This window comes from Cucurbita moschata, unplaced genomic scaffold, assembly GCF_002738365.1.
Source record: "Cucurbita moschata cultivar Rifu unplaced genomic scaffold, Cmos_1.0 Cmo_Scf00006, whole genome shotgun sequence".
Lineage (NCBI taxonomy): Eukaryota > Viridiplantae > Streptophyta > Magnoliopsida > Cucurbitales > Cucurbitaceae > Cucurbita > Cucurbita moschata.
The window spans coordinates 6,366,925-6,388,628 of record NW_019268522.1 but is presented as its reverse complement, the minus strand read 5'-3'; the positions used below and the strand labels follow the sequence as shown (position 1 = coordinate 6,388,628).

Below are 21,704 nucleotides of genomic sequence, written 5' to 3'. Positions count from 1 at the left end.
TAACCCTTTTTCAGTTATTTTAAAAGGATATAATTGAGTAATGAAAGGAGTACCTAGGATTAACTCTTGTCCTAAGTCCTTTACTAAAAGGAAGGAATTTACGAAGCAAATTCCATCATTGCAAACATGAACTTTTGATAGTTTGTAATTAATTTTGAGTTTGTTGTTGTTTGCACCTCTAAGGCCCTTAGTAGTTTTTTCAAAATACTTTGTAGGTTACTTGAATGCAATTTTGATCGGCTCCAGTATCTATGAGAGCTTTTAGTGTGATTTTGAAATCATAAATTTTGAAGGTAACGAGAGCGTACCATTTTTGATATTGAGAAGTGGTGATGGCTCCAACGAAGGAATTTTGAAAGTCTTCTTCGTCGAGGTTCGGTTGCGCCGTTCCCCTTGGTTCGGGCAGCCTTTCCTGAAGATTGAGAATATCTCGACGAAGCAACTCGCCAACAGATATTAAACCACTATGTCGTTAGGCCAACTACTCAAATCATCAAAGAAGATGGTCTATCAACCAGGACCGAAGTACAACACGAAAGGGTAGAAGATGTTGTCAACACCCTCATCTACACCCTTATAGAATTCTTTGTTGGCGACCCTCTGAAATACCAGGAAAGATCCGCCGAAATACTCATGAACCTGAAGTGCCCCACCTTAGGAGATTTCATGTGGTACAAAGACATGTATTTCAGCAAAGTTCTTATAAGAATAGACAGTTCGTTTGAATTCTGGAAAGAGAATTTTGTCAATGGACTACCAAACACTTCTCAAGGAGGATCAAAGACGGTCTGAAGATGAAGTATAATGGAACAATTCCATGGCAGACTTTGTCATATGGATCGATAGCATCCTTCATCATAGAAGGACTCAGACTTTGTAATGAGTCAAAAATTCAAAATAAGCTCAACTCTTCGATATCAAACAGAAAATAGCTTGGAAGATTTTGTGATTAATGAGACGTAACGAACTGAACTCAATCACCTATCCTAGTTTACTGTGAAAGAAGAAATGAATTAGCAGCAAAGACTCAACCTCAAACCTTTTCCTGTAAGGACCTTTTATTCGAAAATCGATGCTTTCCCCTATTTTTTAGGCAATGAGGAAGGAAAGAGACCTCAAACTTGAACCTTTTTCCCTGAATTTATTCTTGAAATGTAGAAGAAGAATACTCAAGATTCCTTCTCCTGAACTACTGAACCTTCACTTGATTCTTTCACAGGAAACTCTAGTACTCTCCTGTAAACAAATTCAAGCATGTTCGCTTTGCACCTTCACTGGAACCTGATTGAACTGATCTTTTTGCCTCTCCCTATTTTTTTTGTTTATTTCACTCTTGAACTCAGGAAAGCATATTCAATTCAATCAAGATTTGTTTGTCCTCCCCCCTATTTCTTAGGCCATTGAACTTTTTCACTCGGGAAAAGCATATGAAATGAAAGAAAGATTTGTCCTCCCCCTATTTTTTTCCTTGATTTCACTCTTTCACTTGGTAAAGCTGCTGAAATGAATGAGAGTTCATGCATCTCCCTATGTTTAGGTCCATTGAAGAGGTAATTTGTTCGGAATGAAAGCCAAAACATTAATGAGAGTGAAGACTCAAGCTTAATTCTCCTTTACAGTTCAAGAAAGAGTAAATGAATGAAGAAGAAAATGCAAGAAGAAGAAGAATCAGATCTTCCTTGACAGGCGGGCCGGAGAGTAAAGAAAAGAAAGAAGGAAGAAGACTCAAACAAGATTCCTTCACCAGATGGAAGAGGGTAAACTAGACTATTCTTCTTTGACGATATTCCCTGCGTGGAACCTTTAACGAAAGAGAATAGGGAGAATCTTAACATTAATGAGACTGAACCTGATAAAATAAAGAATCACTACAAGGGGAATAAGATTCGGATTACCTTGTTGATCGAATATCTCAAGGCAAGAATATTGTTTGAGATTCGAATCACTCCACAAGCAAGATCGATTATGTCTAGCTTGAATGATTCTTGTTGATCAAATATCTCAACGCAAGAAGACTTGTTTGAGATTCGAATCACTCCACAAGCAAGATTGATCATGTCAAGCTTTAATGATTGTACATGCAACCTAAACTACATAGAATTGCAAAGAAACTTAGCCATTGGCTAAAGAAAGCACAAATTCTCCTTTTACTATATTTTTCAAGTTTTCTTACAAATACAACATACATGGCTTTATATAGCCTCAAAATGAAACTACTAAAGACATTCCAAGAGTTGTAACATTCATACTTAATGGTCATAATTAACCATTATGTAACTGTAACCTAAACTAAATTAAAAGTCTTAAAATACAATAATGAAATACAATAACTTTAAATTGTATTCCACCAAAAATTTATAACCATCAAACTTCACTCCTCTTCAATGTGGCATGAATTGCAACATCTTTTGATAATTTTGACAACATTTTCTTCACATCTTCATTGAAATATATTGTATGATTGATGTCTCTTGGTTCATATCAGAACCTAACAGTCTTTGATTGAAGAAGAGAATGAAAGAAGAAGAATCAGATATTCCCTGAGCTACTTCTTGAACCGATATGACCTTTTACAGTCGAGTAAATCAAAGAACGAAACCGAAACATTAATGAGAGTTTGTTTACAGTTCAAGAAAGAAGGGAGACTCCTTCCTTATTCATTCCCCTTTACAGTGCAAGAAGAACATATTCCTTCGGAACCTGAACCAGAACCTTTACAGAAACAAAATAAAAGAAAAGAGAATGAAATCCTTCCCCTTCCCCTGATTTGACAAAGAAAAAGAGAAATACGAAAGATGAATTCTTGATCTTATCCTTCTTTCACTCTTGAACTCGGGAAAGCCGCTAATGAATTGACTCTCCCTAAATAGTCAGCAAAGGAAATAGGTGAATGCGGTGAAGTAGCTAATGAATTGACTCTCCCTTCACAGTAAACAAGGGTTGAACTATTCTCCTTTCTTTCGCTCTTTTATTCTTGAACTGATCTTGATCCTCTCCTTACTTACTCAACCGAAACAAACCCTTTTCCTTCTTTCACTCCTACACCTATTTATTCTTTTGAATCTTTAACTGTAAACTCATTCACTTGTCGCTTTCACACCTTCGCTCCTTCACTACTGAACCTGCCCCTCGGCTTCTTTCACTCCTTGGAGGTCTCTTCTTTTTTATTTTCTTTCCTCTTTGACTCGGAGGTAAAGCGTCTTCTTAATTTCCTCTCCTGTAAAGGTTCTTCACTTCAAATAAAAAACGATTTTCCTCTCTGGTAAACTCATTCACCTTCTTTCACTCTTGAACAAGGTAAATAGATTCAGTAGCTCTTCTCTTTCACTCAGTCTCTCATCTATTCTTTCTCCTTCAACTTTAAGGAAAGACTCTGATAAACGCCTACAATGCTGGAATTTGCAAAGCTAGAGGTCCTTCTAGAATCCTTGCAAAACGCTCACAGAGAAAGCTAACTTAACGGATTGATTCCAACCAAGAGTTGGTTAGAAGATGAATGACTCTTAGATCGAACTTGGAATCTATGATGGTCACTCTTAGATACCAAGAAAATTCACTTCAGAATTAGCTTGATCAAAACTAATTCAATGAATCGGTTTAAACATCAAACCTAAAGCAAGGTTTGAAAAAGAATAACACCAGAAGGGTATCAAGAAACAAAGGTTTTGTCTGTATTCAACCAAAAAACATCCAAACATCAATATTACATGCCTTTAAATAGGCCCAAAAGATAACCCTAACAAAATAAAGTTCAGCCACCAACCACTAATAAATGCTAATAAATGTTACTAAATACAAATTGAAGAATATAAGACAATTCATACAAACTATTAATAAATGCTATCAAATATAAATTGAACCAAATAAGGCATTAATAAATTTCCTTAATTGGTAATTAACTACCAAAGGCAAGTCTTCTAATTACTTTCCAATATCAGCCACTCCATTATCTTCTTGATTTAATATGTTAATGCTATAAAGATTTTTGGGCTCAAAAGTCTTTGTTTCAACCGGTACACTAGCTAGCTTTTGAAGATGCAATGTATAGGCCTCTTGAATCTTCTTAACCTTGCTTCTTGTAATCGGTCCTTCGGGTACATGCACATGATCAGTTGTTGGATTCATATTAGACTCCTTATTCATTCTTGATCTTCTCCTTCACAGTCAGGAAAGAGGTAAACTCCGGAACTACTGAACCTGAAAGTCTTTCAAGTCTTCACTCTCGATTTGCTCATTCACCTGCCCCTGAAAGTGTTGAAAGTCAATCTTCTACTCAATATTCATTCTTTAACTGATCTTGATCCTGAATAAGGAGTGTTTACAGTCGAGTAAAAGAGTGAAAGAAGTAATAGTCATGTTCTGTCTCATTCTTGTTTCATCTTGACTGACAGTGAAGAATAGGTCTTTGTTTGGTAATATCGGTTCCGGTTCAGGAGCAAACAGACTGATAGTTGTAGAGGGGTGAAATAGGTCGACCGGTAGGGAGAGGGGCAGGCAATTCAATTGTTCAACCGAGTTGTAAAGGTGAAGGGGAATGAATCTTTCTTCTTCTTTTCTTTTCTCTTTTTCTTCCTTGGCTGAGATTACCTAGTTGAGTCAACTCTTTAGGCTGAGGTTTCGGCTTATAAACTCATAAGCCATTGAATCAATTTACCGTGGAAGAGACTTTCGAAGAAGATCAGCCGGAAATTCTGAGTTCGTATGTTCACGAAAGGCCAATCATTCGATTAAGATCTGAGTGCTAAATACAGTCAGGAACTTCCTACACGGAGATTTAGAGTTCGTTGAAGATTCATCTTTCTCTTTTCTTTTGGTACCATGAAGAAGAAGAAAGGTATAACCATAATAGTAAGACCACTAAGCGCAGGTTGTCCCATAGCACGGAAATCTCGATCGGAAAAAGCGGAATTTGTTTGGTATAGAATCTCCACTGATCGATACACCATCCCTACCCAAAACCAACTGACATCAAGAGGTACGGGTAATCCTATTTCCATCTGCAGTCTTGTTGGATGTGTAGGAAGAGTCGCTGAGTAAATGTGAGACAGGTATGCTATCAACCCATTCACCCTTTTTATGTATGATCATTCGATTCAAGGCTTCTTACAATTTCATTCCCGATTGAAGCCCCGAGACTAGAATCTAAAACAAGGGAAGGTAGAAGGTGCTTTGATCGAATTACCGATCCCTGAAACTAACTAGCTCTCAACTGCAATTTCTCCTTTTCCAATTTCATGAATAGATGCGAGATTACCGACCTTAGGAGGAGAGGCGGGTAGAAGGATTTCCCACTAGCCTATGAACATTCTTTCAATATCTAATAATGTTCTCTTAAGTAAGAGAATATGTAACGACCTTAAATTTCCACATACTCAGAGTCGCTACTAACGTCTCATGCTCATCTATAATGCGGAAATATAACTCTTACATGAACATAATTGATAACGTAAATTTCAAAAAAAACGTTTAAAATAACTTCTTCTCTGAAAACACAGCCATGGTCTTACGTGTTTAAATATGAAATACTGAAATGTAGAGAAAACAAAAACAAATACAAAATAATTTAAAACAACGAAATGCAAAACAACCTATTCTAACTTAAGTCTAGAAATTTAAATATGAGTCTACCCTATGCACGTGCCACAGTCTCTGCTCACGATGTCGCCGTCCTCCGTACAAGTGCGCCTTGCCTTTACCTGAAAAATTATGTGGCACACGGCCTGAGTATTTCAAAGAATACTCAGTAAGGGGCCCCACTATAGGGGGCCATGCAAATGCAAACACATGCAATCATGATTTAGGGACCTATCTCTAATCATCTTAGGGGTGGCCTCCAGTCTCAGACAAATTGGATGTGTAGTACTTCCCTACACACGACTCACACATGCGAGTGTGAATCCCCAGGGCGCTCACACACCCCCTGGACCCTCTGGTCAAGCTAATCTGTAGCGACGTCCGGAGGTCAGCAGAATCTCATGAACACCCTCATCTGTGTGCTTTCGCACCTGTGCGCATACGCGCTCATCATACGGTGCGCGTCCACACTCATCATCTCTAGGGGAAGTAGCCCTATGCTTATGAACATACAATATGCATGAGGTCCCTCTAAATCCATCATAATGTCTCTTCTGACACAACCCTCTAGTCTCATCTCTTTGTTACTCTAGGTAACACATACTCGTGGATATTTATATTAATATCATTTTCACGCTCTTAGGGTTGTGTCGTGTGTCGATCTAACAACATGATGCAATATGACACTCATCATCATATAGCATGCTCAATATGGAAAACATCAACATATTAAGGTAACCATCACACAATCATCATACTCATCATATTACCACAAAGTGCATCATCAAACATATCAAGTACGACATTCATCAAAATATAGATATATATATATATATATACTGAGCACATCATCAGGTATCATAACCCACACATCATCATAAGTGATACATCATCATAACTCATATACCGCATCGTACGACATAGTTCATACAACATCCTAACTCATACAATTTTTTTAGCCTATCCTATAGTAAGGCCACTTACCTGGTTGTCCTTAGCCGAACTACTCCCTAATTTAATTAACGTAAGCTCCCGTTCCTCGAGAGCTGCTCTAAAGGTTGCTAGAGTTTGCTTCATATCGAACCGTTCGTCACCTTTCGTTAGCATTTCACATTTTAATTAATAATCCAACTAACAATGTGAAATACAGCTCTAAAACGGTCTCAGTAAAAAAAATCTAAAAAAAATCGAATTCCACGTTTTCATTGTTTCTAAATTTTGGTTGGGTAGTAAAACTTAAATTGAAAATATGTCAATATTATTTCATGGTGCTTCAATCATTCAATCCAACTATGGTTTGTTATAATATTATATTCTCTTGGTACAAATAATAATAATTTCTCACATCTTCCATTTTCCTTCTCTCTGTTGTACACTTTTGTTTCTCCTCTCCCTGTCTTATTTTTTTTTTCATAGGAATGATTATGCATCTTTCATATGAATGACTATGCAATTATAAAATAATATTCAATCAATTTTGTTTTTTCTCCTCTCTAGTGTGACTATCAATTAACATAAGCCATTTTCATTTTTTTTTCTTCTCTTTCCTAAAAACTACTCTCATCAACCGAAGCCATTTTCTATTCTATTTTCTTCTCTTTTCTTTTTCAATCTATTATGTTTTCTTCTCTTTCCTAAAAACTACTATCAACCGGCCTATGTTCAATCTATTATGTTTTCTCCTCTCTCCCAAATGACTATCTAATTCGAGAAGTCATTTTCAATCTATTTTAATTTTCCTCAGTAAAAATGCCTATGCATCCATCAATTATGATTTTCTTCTCTTTCCTAAAAATGATGATTCAATTTAATGCAATTCACAAATCCATTTTCAATCAATTTTGATTTTGGATCCGATATCCAAAAATCTAAATAATTGAAAAGGAGATTTAAGATAACTTTTCTATCTCTGTCAAAAGATAAAAGAAAAAGGAGATCTAACTTACTGATAAATTTTCTATCTCTTCCCTTCCTATCAAATCTTCTTGGAGTGAAGCCATTCATTCTTCCCAATGGCCATTTTTTTGTTTTTGTTCTGTTCCTTTCTTTTGCAGATCCTTTTGCAGTTGGAGGTGTTGGGGAGATATTTGGGAAAGGTGGAAAGAGGGTCTATACTTTACTTTTTTTTTCTTTTTTTTTTTATAATTATTATTTACTTACTATTATTATTATTATTTTTTTCGGGTCGTTACAGAATAGATAGCGAACGGGACAAAGTTTCTGATAATTTGAGATTTCGATGCAAAGAGTACTCCAAAGGGGAATAGGGTATCTTGGTCCAAGTCAAAAAGAAGGTTCTTCCTTTCTCCAATCCTTACTTAAGCCAACATCTTCTCATACATGGCCCAGTATTTACTCGAACAAGAATGTAGTGAAGCAAGGCTGCTCCAAGCCTGTTGGAAATGGTGCCTCTACATCCTTCCTTTTGGTATGATAAGTTGATTGGGAATTGGTAAGACTTCTATTGCTGAAAGGTCCCTGATGTTCCCTTGCATTTGAGGGGTGAGAAAGTGGTTGATTCCTACAATGATGGAGAATGGGATTGGTCACGACTGAAGATCCTATTTTGTCATAAATTCCTGGTTTTGGAGGAAAAGGTATACGGGACCACTGTACTTTTCTATGTTGGTGGCCTACCTAATTCTGATGTGGGATCCAATAAGCATTAGGCTAAAGATTTTGGCATGCAACGACCAAGTTATCCATTCTTCAGCCAGTGTACAAGACGAAACGACACCATCCTTTGTATACGTGCACAACCAAATGAGACGGCGAAAGAAAGGTATGTTCTGAAATGAATCATTTAACTAAATGACACGGCCAGAGGATCAAGGAAACTCTCTTATAAGGAAACTCTCTTATAAAGTAGGCGAACAGTACGAAGGAGATGAGAAAGAAAATGTAGCTAGGTGACGAAGAGAAGAGGACGAAAGACGGAGTTGAACCGATAGACGAACCAGCGTGGACGATAGGAGAAGAGGCTGACGGGTGGTAGGCTTATAAGTATAGGTAATGACGAAACATTCCTTATCCCTCAGCTCCCGTAAGGGAGGATAGCAATCAAGGATTGAATTCTGATCGTCAACCTCATTCCATCTCAAAAAAGAAGGGTTCGTAGGGGACGTAAGGCGATGAGTTGCTTCGCGTTCAGTCTCGGTTTCAATCAAGTAGTTCGTTCATGGTTCGTGAGCTGATGAGATAGCCTTTTGCCGACTGAGCCGACTCGCTCATCCTTATTTCTTCTCTCTGTGCTTCCTTGCCCTGCTAATTGGCCCTTGTTCAAGAGTTACCAGAGATGATCTTATAGGGGAACAAGCGTGGCCGATAGGCGAAGAAGAGGAAGGGGTTCAGCGTAGCTTAGAAGAAAAGGAAAGGAGCTTTCACTGAAAGGTGAACGGGACGAAGGGTTGCAAGGCTTGATCAAAAGAAAAAAAGGAGAATTCTCACTAAAAAACCAAGGGGACGGACGTAGGGATTCCACAAGTGTCGATGGAGATCCGATTAGCCGAAAGACGAAGAAGATGGAAGCACAGCGACAAAGAGGACGAAGAAAATCTAGGTATAGGTAGCTACAGGGCTTTAGAGGTTCTTATCGCTGGGTAGCAACGAGATGAGTGGTATGCAGAGATGTAGCTACGGGATGGTGAGCGGGGCTGTGAATAGGCATTTCTATCTTATTCGTATGGATTCATGGAAGATATTCATATATCAGAAGTATTGAATCAATCTCAATTAGTATTCTCTTAAAGAGCTTATTATTCGTAAGACTCTTCGCCTATCTAAAACCTACTCTACCCCCCGTCTCCAAATAAGCTACAAGCCATGTCGCTTTTCCAACTGAATCCCTCGTTGTGTTCTTTCACCCCCAGGTCATGCTAATGCCTTAAGGAGGAAGCGCTTGAACTTGATTTTAGAAGACATTGCTTCCACATGAATGGAGATAGGGTTGGCGTTCAGTCTGAGTAGAAGCTTTCTCTATCGAAAAACTAACCCTACAACATGGATGATACAAATGCTAACCAAGTGACACCCTTATACATTAAGAAAGGCCATGGGTTATGAAGGAGGTTGCCCTCAATCCCCCTTCACACTGTATGGGCAATTAACTACTCGCTTTAGCCCGTTCTTTTTCTTCTTTGGGCTCGCGGTCATATAGGGCCGTTAACCGTAATTAGTTAAGGGCATTACTAGAAAAAGGCAAATACGAGTCTTGGCAGTGAAAGTGAAAGTTTCTTATACTAGCCGATTGTGATTCCCAATACAGTAGTCAGGGACGAGCACCCATAGAATTTTCCATAGACTGATTTTCTTCATTCCAATCTATCCTTCTCCCCCGTTAGACTCAGTATCCTTGGTTTCAAAAGGCCAGGTTATAAAGAAAAAAGAAAGAAATAAGGGAAACAGAAAGAAGGGAGAAAGACTATCGATGAATGAAACTGTAAACACGACTTATTCATGATCGTTCACTACTGAACCTGAAAGTGTTGAAAGTCAATCCTCTCGATTAATTCTTGATCTTCCCCTGAACCTTCAAACACTCTTTCACTCGGGCTCGACTCCTCTTTCTTGCTTACTTGAACTCCTTCTCCTTGGCTGGCTGGGTTGGAATGGAACCCGCTTTCACTCGCTCCTGCCCCTGCCCCTCTATTTATTCCCTTCCCCTATTTTTAGGGTTTTTCACTATAAACTCATGAGCCTCTCCCTGAACAATGAGACGAGACAGGAAGGAAAGAGAAGCTGATGAACCTGCCCCTGCCCCTCGGCCGACTTCGCTCATGAACCTCTCCCTTCTTTCACAGTAAACTCCTCAACAGGAAGGAAAGACGAAAGAAGAATGAGAGTTTACAGGAAGACAAGACGAAAGAGTCATGATCCTGAACCAATATTACCAGTAGTTATTGCATTAAGGAAGGAAGTGATTGTGAGTTATTCTTTCACTATTCGAGAATTGTTCACTCTTCTCCCTATTTTGTTGGTCGTTTCACCCTATTTATTCTTTCATTGAGCTCGGGTTTCACTATTCAAACATGAGGTAAATAGAATAGAAGGATTCCTTCTCCTGTCCTGGACTTGACTTAGTAGGGTCTCTCATCTGTTCTTTCCTTCACCTGACGAAAAGAGAGATTATAATGAGACTGAACTACTGAACGAGGTAAAGTAGCTGGCTTCTCTCCTTCACCTATTTATTCTTGAACCGATCCCTTATTCATCAAGTGTTTAAGTCTGAATGAAAGATTAATTCTTTCTCTTCCCCTCGCTTGGCCGGCTTCTTTCACTCTTTCACGAGGGTTGAACAAGGTAAAGCATATTCTTTCTCCTGACCCTTTAATAAGACGAAACAGGAAGGAAAGACTCTCGATAAATGATAGTGAACTGTTAGACTCAACCTCAAGCTCCTACTGAACTCATGAGACTTCCCTTCACTACTTCACCTTAAGCGGAACCTGCTCTCTCCTTCACTTGTCCCTTCTTTCACTCTTTCACTCGTTCTCTTTCTCTTTTCTTTTCGATTCCTATTTATTCACCTTTGTCTGTAAACAGATTGTGTGTTTTTGTCTTCACTCCTGAACCTCCCCTGTTGGTTTCATTGCTTCGCTCCTTCTCCTCCCCTGTCGGTTTCATTGCAGAGCTCCTTCCCCTTTTCTTTCCTATTACTTCTTTCACTCAGTAAATAGGTGTTTTATTCTATTCTTTCTCTGATCTTTCTTTCTCCTTCCTTATTCATCATTCATCAAGTGTTTCAAGACTCAACTAACGCAACGTGGCTCAAGATTTAGGGGTTGCCCAACTAGTTTTGATGAAATAAAAGATGCTCCGGTTTTAGGGAATCCCTAAAAAGCCTAGGGCAAGACTAGACTAAGAGTAGTTGTGGTTGCAACCAACCAAATAGTGCTTCTTACGGAGAAGTGTTTCAAGTCATTCGATTAAGGGCACTAGCTACCCTTTCTTTCTTTCTTTCTTTGTCTGTATTTGTGACGGGAGGCAGGAAACTCCGTCTATACCACAGCTTGAGACGAGACCTGGGAGGCAGCGAGCATAGTTTACGGAGGGAGCGGAAGTCATAGTTCCAATAGCTAAGGAATTAGAATGGCGGCCGCAAAGGATATAGAGCGTTAAGTTAATGGTACTACTGGTCAACTACACACTCGCGTACAATTTCGCCACTGACTGAACTTGCTTCGTAGATAAGGCTCGTTCCTTCGCATTCTTCGAGCGAAGCTGGGGTCGAATTCCCTCTTCTTTCCAGTCTCACATAGTCTCGGATTCCCTCTTCTTTATACTGTCGCCCAGGTAGGTCAAACTCTTAGATTCTCAATGTTTTATAGAGGTTTTATTCAAATCCCGATTCAACTCCTCACCCTGCCTGTACCACAACCCTGCATTATCCCTTACCAACTACCTTCTGTCTACAATCTGGATAAAGTCACTTGTAATAAGGATACGGAGAAGAGAGAAAGGAAAAGGGAAGGACAAAACGGATGTTTTTCTCAGCAGAAAGGGAAGCATGGACAAAACAGATGCTTTTCTAAAGGCAATTGGAATATAATGTGGTCGAACAACTTAGCAAAGTCCCTGCGCATCTGTAGCTGCACCCCTATTTATAAGGAAAAGGGGTAAAGAGAAAAGAAAATGGAGAACTACCAAATCCCAGTCATTGGATTTGTTCGTACCATTCTGTCATCGATCACTGCTGGGTCGGTTGGTGAGTCACCCCTAAAAAAGCATCGATCAAGGTCAAGCATATATATATATTTTCTGAAATGCTCAGCGGTCTCATTTCTGCTATGTCCTGCATCGTGTTTGTCTGTCTTTATTGAGCTTTCTTCACCGCCATGCGCGTACAACCGACCAGGATCAAACTCAATCCTTTTCACGGCGCAGGATCAAACCGATACATGTATTTGAGTTTGATAATAACACACCACAAGCGAGCGCTCCTAAATACCCTGCTCCCATACTGGTGCGGACCGTTCTTGCCTTTGGTAATATCTGGTTGCTGGTCTGCTTCACATGGGTCCCCCTTTCTTTTTCATACTTCTGTTATTCGACTTTTGCCGGAGAAAGATATTAGACCTTAGTGATGCTTGCGTTGAGTATAATAATAAATACTCGTGATGAGTCCCCCTTAACTACACTATGCCTTTCTCTTTCTGTTTTGTTTAGTGTCATTTTCTGCTCTCTCATGCTAACGCTAATACTTCATCCTTTTTCCCACTATTCTCCACTCCTATAAAATGCTAAAGAAGCCGGGCCATCCATCCTCTTTATCCTCATTGGACTCAAGGACATCGATAAGCTAAACCAATTAGTCAGTAGATTAGATCGATCTAAATCTGCCTAGCTCCCTTCCGAGAAAGAATCAATCCCTTATACAAAAAACATCGAGAAAGATATTATGAGCCCCAAGTGGATGCTGCATATCTTTTCTTCTTCTTTATTTTTATATATCACACGTTGCCCCCTATAAATTAGTTCCAAGAAAGGGGTCGTTCACGTCTTTTTTTCTCGGTTTTTGATGTAGTTGCAATACGTTTCCTGATTTTCGTCGAGATGGGGTGTGAAGTGTCAGTACCTTTTTTAGAGTAGCCAAAGGGAAGAGCCGGCCAGTGGGAGCGAGAAGTTTTGGATTCGTGACTGGAATGTAGGGCAGGAAAAGTCCCACCAAAATGTCCAAGACTGAGGGGCGGAACGCTTTCCGAAACAAATCCGTTTTTTTAATCAGCTTGAGCTTGACAGGGGCGAAGAAGACAAAAAGACCAAGTAATTTACCAAAAGGGAAAGAGAGGGTTTGTGATCGAGTGCCATTGCTCCCACATCTTTTTCTAGTCTGGCCACGAGCATAAATGTTTTATTGGGTTTCGGACCTTATTCACTCGCCTTATCTTCTTTAACTTGGCATCCTGTAAGAAAAATGGTGCAGCAGTTGACTGACAATGCAGATTTGGAACTGGCAAATGAAAGAGAAACCCGAGAGGGTCTTTTCAATCTTTTTTCTTAATTGGAGAGAATCACCAATTTCTTATTTTTTCGGATTTGATTGTGTTCACAAGGGGAAAGGAGAAGAAGAAACTCAAAAACAGAAGCATAAGAGGAAATACTGGTAAATGGCAAACAAATTTGCAGCAAAGTCCGCTTATAGTTCCTTTTGGCACAACAGGGTAAGTAGTCAACTCTAACAAACCAACAAAAAGATTGAAGCATTCAGATAACAAGAAAGACAAAGACCATACAAGCATCAAAATAGGGGACTGGGCATTGGTCCCTGGTGATACAGTGAATATCGAACCATCAACAACTCGAAAAGCATCAATCCCAATAACCCTGAAATTGCGATCAACTACCTTGCCCACAAGGCATCCACCATGGTAGTGCCATATAGTACTCACTGCGGGCAAAACTCTCCAATCAGCCAATCATTTGATTGATCAACGGGCAATGCAAGCCCCACGTATCTTCAATCTCGGCCCCCAAACAAACCATTCCCTGAATTGGAAATCCTCCATGGAACGGCTCCTCAGTACATCACCGATCTAGCAGGTGCCATTCACACACCAATCCACATACATCACCCGAATTACTAAAGTAGTTGAACCATACAATTGGGTTAACTCTGACATCTTTAGATGGCAACCGGAGTGAATAGAGAGTGGACTAGTAATCTTCTCCATCAGGGTAGCCATAGTGAGATAAAGTGGTGAAGCTGGGTTTCGAATGAAAAGAGAGCGAGCCGGGGAGACAAAAGGTATGAGATTGGAAGTTGCTTCAAGGTAAGCCCTTGTCCCTGAATTGGTTATGCCCACGACTTGTATCAAAGAGTGCTCCAATGGGATTGGGGGCACAATTGAGATGCCATTCGGGGGTTCTCCTAGAGGGACTGTCCGAAATAAGGCAAGTGATGAGATAGAGGATTTTCCAATGATGAGAGGGACGGCCTCGGTCAAATGCCACTCAGAAGCGGAAGCCTGTGGGCTTCCGAGAGCCCCAGCACAGAGGATCACCTCTCCCTTTGCATTGCATGACCCTCTTTCTTTAGTCGCGAAAAACAACCCCAATTACCGATTGCTTTGATCCACGAAGAAGAGGCTAAAAGAATTCTTTCAACACTTGCATAGCTTGCATAGACTGCACTCTCATATTCAAAGCTTTTGCATAGGTGAGGAGATCAGCAACACTGTGTCTACGACCAGAACTGTCGAATGTCAAACCACCAATCTTGGTACCCACTGAATGATCCAAAGTCAAACCATTATAGGGATCAACACTAGCTTCCAATAGCCCGTCTCTGACTGCCGATTGCCAATTCTTGAACTCTGGCCTAACCTAAGATAGCCCTCTCAACCCACTCATAGGACTGGTTCACCACTCGGAGGTCCCGATTCACCCCTGACCTTCCGTAGAATTATTGATCGGCTCAACTATAGAACCCAGCATTGATAGCACTACTACCGTCAAGAACCCGGCCTCGGGCATTGGGGACGCCGTCTTCGGAGGTTCAGGCTTGCACCGGGGAGTCGAAAGCACCTCTATGAGAGTGGTGAGGAAGACTGATTGGGTCATCAGATTAGGCTTTACGTACGGAACACCGCCCCTTTCAAGCACCAGAACCTGCTCATACTCAGATAGCATTGCTGCCGGAAGCCGACGGCCTCCTCTAGTCCTCTGATGGGAAATCAATCAATTCGTGGCGTTGAAGACAAAACCCAAATAACTCAGACCTGTAAACAGAAGAAAGATTGATCAAAACTAGTTCAGTTCAAGGATTGAAAGAAAAAAGACATTAAAGAAGAAAGAAAGAATCAGAGGGTTCAAGAATGATTACTTTGTTGAGACTGTGCTCTGGCCAAGGAAATGAGATGAAGATTCTAAAGAGAGGGGTGGAAAATGAACTCAATCAAAGAAAAAGATGCCTGAGGACTGACGACAATGGTGGAGAATACACGTTGCAAGAGTTTGGTGATTCAGGTCCGTCATCCGTTTAGCTGCTCACACAACACACTCCACAGCAAAATAGAGTTGCAAAAAGAAGGGCGAAACTTGTCGAAGCATGATGCACATGCGAAGAACGTACAACCGCTGTTTTGAAAAAGGAAACCCCAAGAAAAATTAGCTTTTTGTTAACAACATTGAAAAGTCTTTGGCTGCATCTGCTATGTGTTCTGAGCAGTTACGGACGAAGCTGTAAAAGAAGGCGGGCTAGTTGGTGCATTTACAGTTCAATCAGGCAGAGAGAGAGAGAGGAGAATGAATAGGAACGAGATCATGAATAAGGAGTCTTCAGGCAGAGAGAGAGAGAGGAGAATGAATAGGAACGAGATCATGAATAAGGAGTCTTTGTTTAAGTTTACAGTTCAATCAGGCAGAGAGAGAGAGAGGAGAATGAATAGGAACGAGATCATGAATAAGGAGTCTTCAGGCAGAGAGAGAGAGAGGAGAATGAATAGGAACGAGATCATGAATAAGGAGTCTTTGTTTAAGTTTAAAGTTCAATCAGGCAGAGAGAGAGAGAGAGGAGAATGAATGAATAGGAACGAGATCAATCAGGCAGAGAGAGAGAGAGAGGAGAATGAATGAATAGGAACGAGATCATGAATAAGGAGTCTTCGAGCAGAGAGAGAGAGAGAGAGAGAGGAGAATGAATGAATAGGAATGAGATCATGAATAAGGAGTCTTCAAGCATAGAGAGAGAGAGAGAGAGAGAGAGAGAGAGAGGAGAACGAATGAATAGGAACGAGATCATGAATAAGGAGTCTTCAAGCAGAGAGAGAGAGGAGAATGAATGAATAGGAACGAGATCATGAATAAGGAGTCTTCAGGCAGAGAGAGAGAGAGAGAGAGAGGAGAATGAATGAATAGGAACGAGATCATGAATAAGGAGTCTTCAAGCAGAGAGAGAGAGAGAGAGGATAATGAATAGGAACGAGATCATGAATAAGGAGTCTTTGTTTAAGTTTACAGTTCAATCAGGCAGAGATAAGGAGTCTTTGTTTAAGTTTACAGTTCAATCAGGCAGAGAGAGAGAGAGGGGAGAATGAATAGGAACGAGATCATGAATAAGGAGTCTTCAGGCAGAGAGAGAGAGAGGAGAATGAATAGGAACGAGATCATGAATAAGGAGAATGAATAGGAACGATCATGAATAAGGAGTCTTCAGGCAGAGAGAGAGAGAGGAGAATGAATAGGAACGAGATCATGAATAAGGAGAATGAATAGGAACGATCATGAATAGGAGTCTTTGTTTAAGTTTACAGTTCAATCAGGCAGAGAGAGAGAGAGAGGAGAATGAATAGGAACGAGATCATGAATAAGGAGTCTTTGTTAAAGTTTACAGTTCAATCAGGCAGAGAGAGAGAGAGGAGAATGAATAGGAACGAGAGAGAGAGGAGAATGAATGAATAGGAACGAGATCATGAATAAGGAGTCTTCAAGCAAAGAGAGAGAGAGAGGAGAATGAATAGGAACGAGATCATGAATAAGGAGTCTTTGTTTAAGTTTACAGTTCAATCAGGCAGAGAGAGAGAGAGAGGAGAATGAATAGGAACGAGATCATGAATAAGGAGTCTTCAGGCAGAGAGAGAGAGGAGAATGAATAGGAACGAGATCATGAATAAGGAGAATGAATAGGAACGATCATGAATAAGGAGTCTTTGTTTAAGTTTACAGTTCAATCAGGCAGAGAGAGAGAGAGAGAGGAGGATAAATAGGAACGAGATCATGAATAAGGAGTCTTTGTTTAAGTTTACAGTTCAATCAGGCAGAGAGAGAGAGAGAGGAGAATGAATAGGAACGAGATCATGAATAAGGAGTCTTTGTTTAAGTTTATAGTTCAATCAGGCAGAGAGAGAGAAAGGAGAATGAATAGGAACGAGATCATGAATAAGGAGTCTTCAGGCAGAGAGAGAGAGAGGAGAATGAATAGGAACGAGATCATGAATAAGGAGAATGAATAGGAACGATCATGAATAAGGAGTCTTTGTTTAAGTTTACAGTTCAATCAGGCAGAGAGAGAGAGAGAGGAGAATGAATAGGAACGAGATCATGAATAAGGAGTCTTCAGGCAGAGAGAGAGAGAGGAGATGAGTCTTTGTTTAAGTTTACAGTTCAATCAGGCAGAGAGAGAGAGAGAGGAGAATGAATAGGAACGAGATCATGAATAAGGAGTCTTTGTTTAAGTTTACAGTTCAATCAAGCAGAGAGAGAGAGGAGAATGAATAGGAACGAGATCATGAATAAGGAGAATGAATAGGAACGATCATGAATAAGGAGTCTTCAGGCAGAGAGAGAGAGAGGAGAATGAATAGGAACGAGATCATGAATAAGGAGTCTTTGTTTAAGTTTACAGTTCAATCAAGCAGAGAGAGAGAGAGGAGAATGAATAGGAACGAGATCATGAATAAGGAGTCTTCAGGCAGAGAGAGAGAGAGGAGAATGAATAGGAACGAGATCATGAATAAGGAGTCTTTGTTTAAGTTTACAGTTCAATCAGGCAGAGAGAGAGAGAGGAGAATGAATAGGAACGAGATCATGAATAAGGAGTCCTTGTTTGAATAGGAACGAGATCATGAATAAGGAGTCTTTGTTTAAGTTTACAGTTCAATCAGGCAGAGAGAGTTCAATCAGTCTAATTCTTCTTTCGTTTCATCTTTCCTCTCCTCCCTGTCAAGCAGCTAACTCCTGAATTTCTTCTTCTTTCATCGTCTTTCCTTTAACATCACCTCGTGAAAGAATAGCCTGAGCTCAAGAAGGGAGCGAAGCAGCTTTGCTTTACCTTTACCTTCTGAAAGAAGAATAGTCCTACCTGGTTTTCGTTTGAGTCTTTCCTTTCCTTCCTATTTTGTCTCATGAATAAGGAGTCTTGATCTTTTTCTTTTACCGACTGTAACTGTAGAAGGGAGAAGAAAGAGACTGAACTACTAAACCAGAAGAAGAATTAGAGAATGAAAAAAAGATCAGCTACTGAACCGGAAAAAGAAGAATGAGACAGAACTACTGAACGAACCTCTATTCCCTCTCCCTATTATTCATTAAGAATCAGAGAATGAAACATTAATGAGACTTGACAGTGAAGGGGGGAATCAAATGAAAGATGAATTAGCTGACAAGAGAGGCCATTCATTCAATCCTTCAAGCAAGAGTAAAAGAAAGCAAAACAAAATGATCCTGAACAGTCAGTGATTGTTCACCTTTCACTGACGTACTCTCCTGTAACCACTCCTTATTCATGAGACGGATTGAACTGTAAACTCATGAACCTCTATCTATTGTTTCTTTCATTTCCCGAGCGAGGGTGGAACTATTCTTTCTCTGATCCTACCCCTCTATAACCGTTAGTGATTGTGAATAGTCAGTTAATCCTCAACTCAAGATTCAAGATCCTTTCTTTACGGTTAAAGAAGAAATGAAGGAAGCATTCTCCTTAACTCCTTGATTGCTTACTGGGCTGGCTCCTCTTGCTTGCTTGCTTGCTCGGGCTCCTCTTGCTTGCTTGAACTGTAAAAGAGAAATACTCCTTCCTATTCATTCGACTCAACGACGATATTCCTTATTGTTTAGGTGATTGAATTCTGGAACATAGATAGGCTGGATGAGAATCTCCTTCACCTGAACCTTCCCTTCAGTTCTTGTTCATTTACTCGACTGTAAGAAAGATGAATGAGAGTTGACTCCTCTCCTTATTTTTTAGGCCATTGAACTCAAACACTCGGGCCGATAGCAAGATTCATTCTCCTTCTTTCACTCAGTCTTTCACAAGGTAAATAGAATAGGTCTTTGATTTCAAGAGGTAAGGCAGCTAATGAATTGACTCCTCTCTCCCCGAACAGTAAACAAAGAGAAAGGCTGTTCGAGCATCTTCTCTCCTTCTTACAGTCGGTAAAAGAGATGAATGAGACCCGAAACCCTGAATCTTCACTTTCCAGTCTCGAGTAAATCATAAGGAGAAAGCCAAAACCAGAATGGACTCTCCCTGATTGAACTGTAAAAGAACAATACTCTTGATTCCTTCTCCGGAACTGTCAGTCAAGACAAAACAAGAATGAGATAGAACTGGCTGGCTTGCCTTGCTTGAACTCCTTTTACTCTAGATCCTGAATAGTCAGTCAATCCTCAACTCTCAATGAATGAGACGGAACAGGTAGACGAAACCTTAACTCCTTCTCTAAAACCGGATTGAACTGTAAACTCCTTCCCCTGAACCCCTATTCCCTTTGCTACTGAACCTATATTATCTTATTCATTCAATCCTTCTTTCACTGAACTATTGAATCGGAACATGCTCGGCTTCACTCCTCTCTCTCGCTATCGGTCGAGTTCGCCCCTTTTCCTCTCCAACTTGGTAAAGTTCATTGGCTGAACCTTTCTTTATCTTTATTCCTCTAAACCTGAACCTGATTTCACTCTGTAAACTCATTCACCTTCTTTCACTCCTATTCCTTTTCCTATTTCTTTTCTTGAACTCCTTTTCCTATTTCTTCTTGATCTTCTCCTTCAAACACTAACTTGGTAAAGCACCTTCCCTATAGAAAGAATATTCTCGTAACCTTGGCCTTCTTTCACTCGAGGTAAAATCCAAAGAGAAAGGAAAGACTCCGGATCCTCCTTCTCCTCGTTCTCCTACTGATGGAACAGTAAAGGCCTTTAAAGACCATTTCTTATTTAGTGTCTACTTACTTTCTTGGTAAAAAGGGTGATATGAACCCAGAGACATCAATCATACAATATGCTTCAATGAAGTTGTGAAAAAAATATTGTTGAAATTTTCAAAAGATATTTCAATTCATGCCACGTTGAAGAAGAATGAAGTTTCATGTTTTAAATTTTGGGTGGATTACAATTTAGCGTTATTGTATTTCATTAATGTATTTTAAGACTTTTTATTTACTTTAGGTTACAATTACATAATGGTTAATTACGACCATTAAGTATGAATGTTACAACTCTTGGAATGCCTTTAATAGTTTCATTTTGAGACTTGAAAAAAAAGTCCTTTTACTATATATTTTCAAGTCTATTACAAATACAACATACATGACTTTATATAGCTTTAAAATGAAACTATTAAAGGCATTCGAAGAGTTGTAATATTCATACTTAATGGTCGTAATTAACCATTATGTAATTGTAACCTAAAGTAAATAAAAAGTCTTAAAATACATTAATGAAATACAATAACTCTAAATTACTCTAAATTGTAATCCACCCAAAATTTAAAACATGAAACTTCATTCTTCTTCAATGTGGCATGAATTGAAATATCTTTTGAAAATTTCAACAATATTTTCTTCACATCTTTATTGAAGCATATTGTATGATTGATGTCTCTGGGTTCAAATGAAATGGATGTTTCACTCTTGAACAAGGGAAAGAAAGACTCAAGATTCTAGATCCTGAACTCCGGCTCCTTTGAGTGAAAGACTCAAGAAGAGTTTACAGTCTTTTTTGAATAAAGGGAAAGACGAAACTCAAGAAGAATTAGACTGAAGCAAGACAATAAAGAGTAAATGAATTAGTTACTGAACCCAGAATCAGGCAGGAAGGAAAGACAGAGAAGCTCATGAACCTCTACAACTATTGGTCGAGCGGCTTCTCTCCTGCATCTGAACCTATCGTATTTCTTCTTTCTCCTGACCGAGCCTGATTGTCCGAGCCTAATTGTCCCTATTACTGATGGAACTGTAACCTCATTTACTTTCTTGAACAACTTGAACAGTAAACAAGGTAAACTGGAGGATGATTATTAAACTCGGTAAAGCTATTCCATTGCTTGACCCAGAACTCCTTCTCCTACTTCTCCTACTTCTCCTACTGATTTGACTCTTGAACTGCTCTTTCTCCTTTCTTGCTTGTCCCTATTTAGTCAAAGACTGTAAACTCTCTCTATCCTCAATCACTTTCAGAACTGTAAACAAGGGAAAGCCGAAATAATCAGGAAATGGAATTGTTCAACCAATATAATGGGTGAATGAAATGGAACACTCATTCTCGTTCACTGTCAGACTCAAGCAAGATTAATTCGACAGATTGAACTTACTCTCCTGCCTGTAAGAAGGAAGAATTCTCCTTTACAGTTCAAGAATAGAGAGAATCAAACTTAACTGCTCCTGAACCTGTTGGTAAAGCAGTCCTATCCTTCC

General features: G+C 39.6%; 1 pseudogene; it reads right to left on the bottom strand.

The window, feature by feature from the left end:
* Nucleotides 1-510: 510 nt before the first annotated feature.
* The window catches only part of LOC111443848, a 45,593-nt pseudogene continuing 24,399 nt past the window's right edge, over nt 511-21,704 (bottom strand).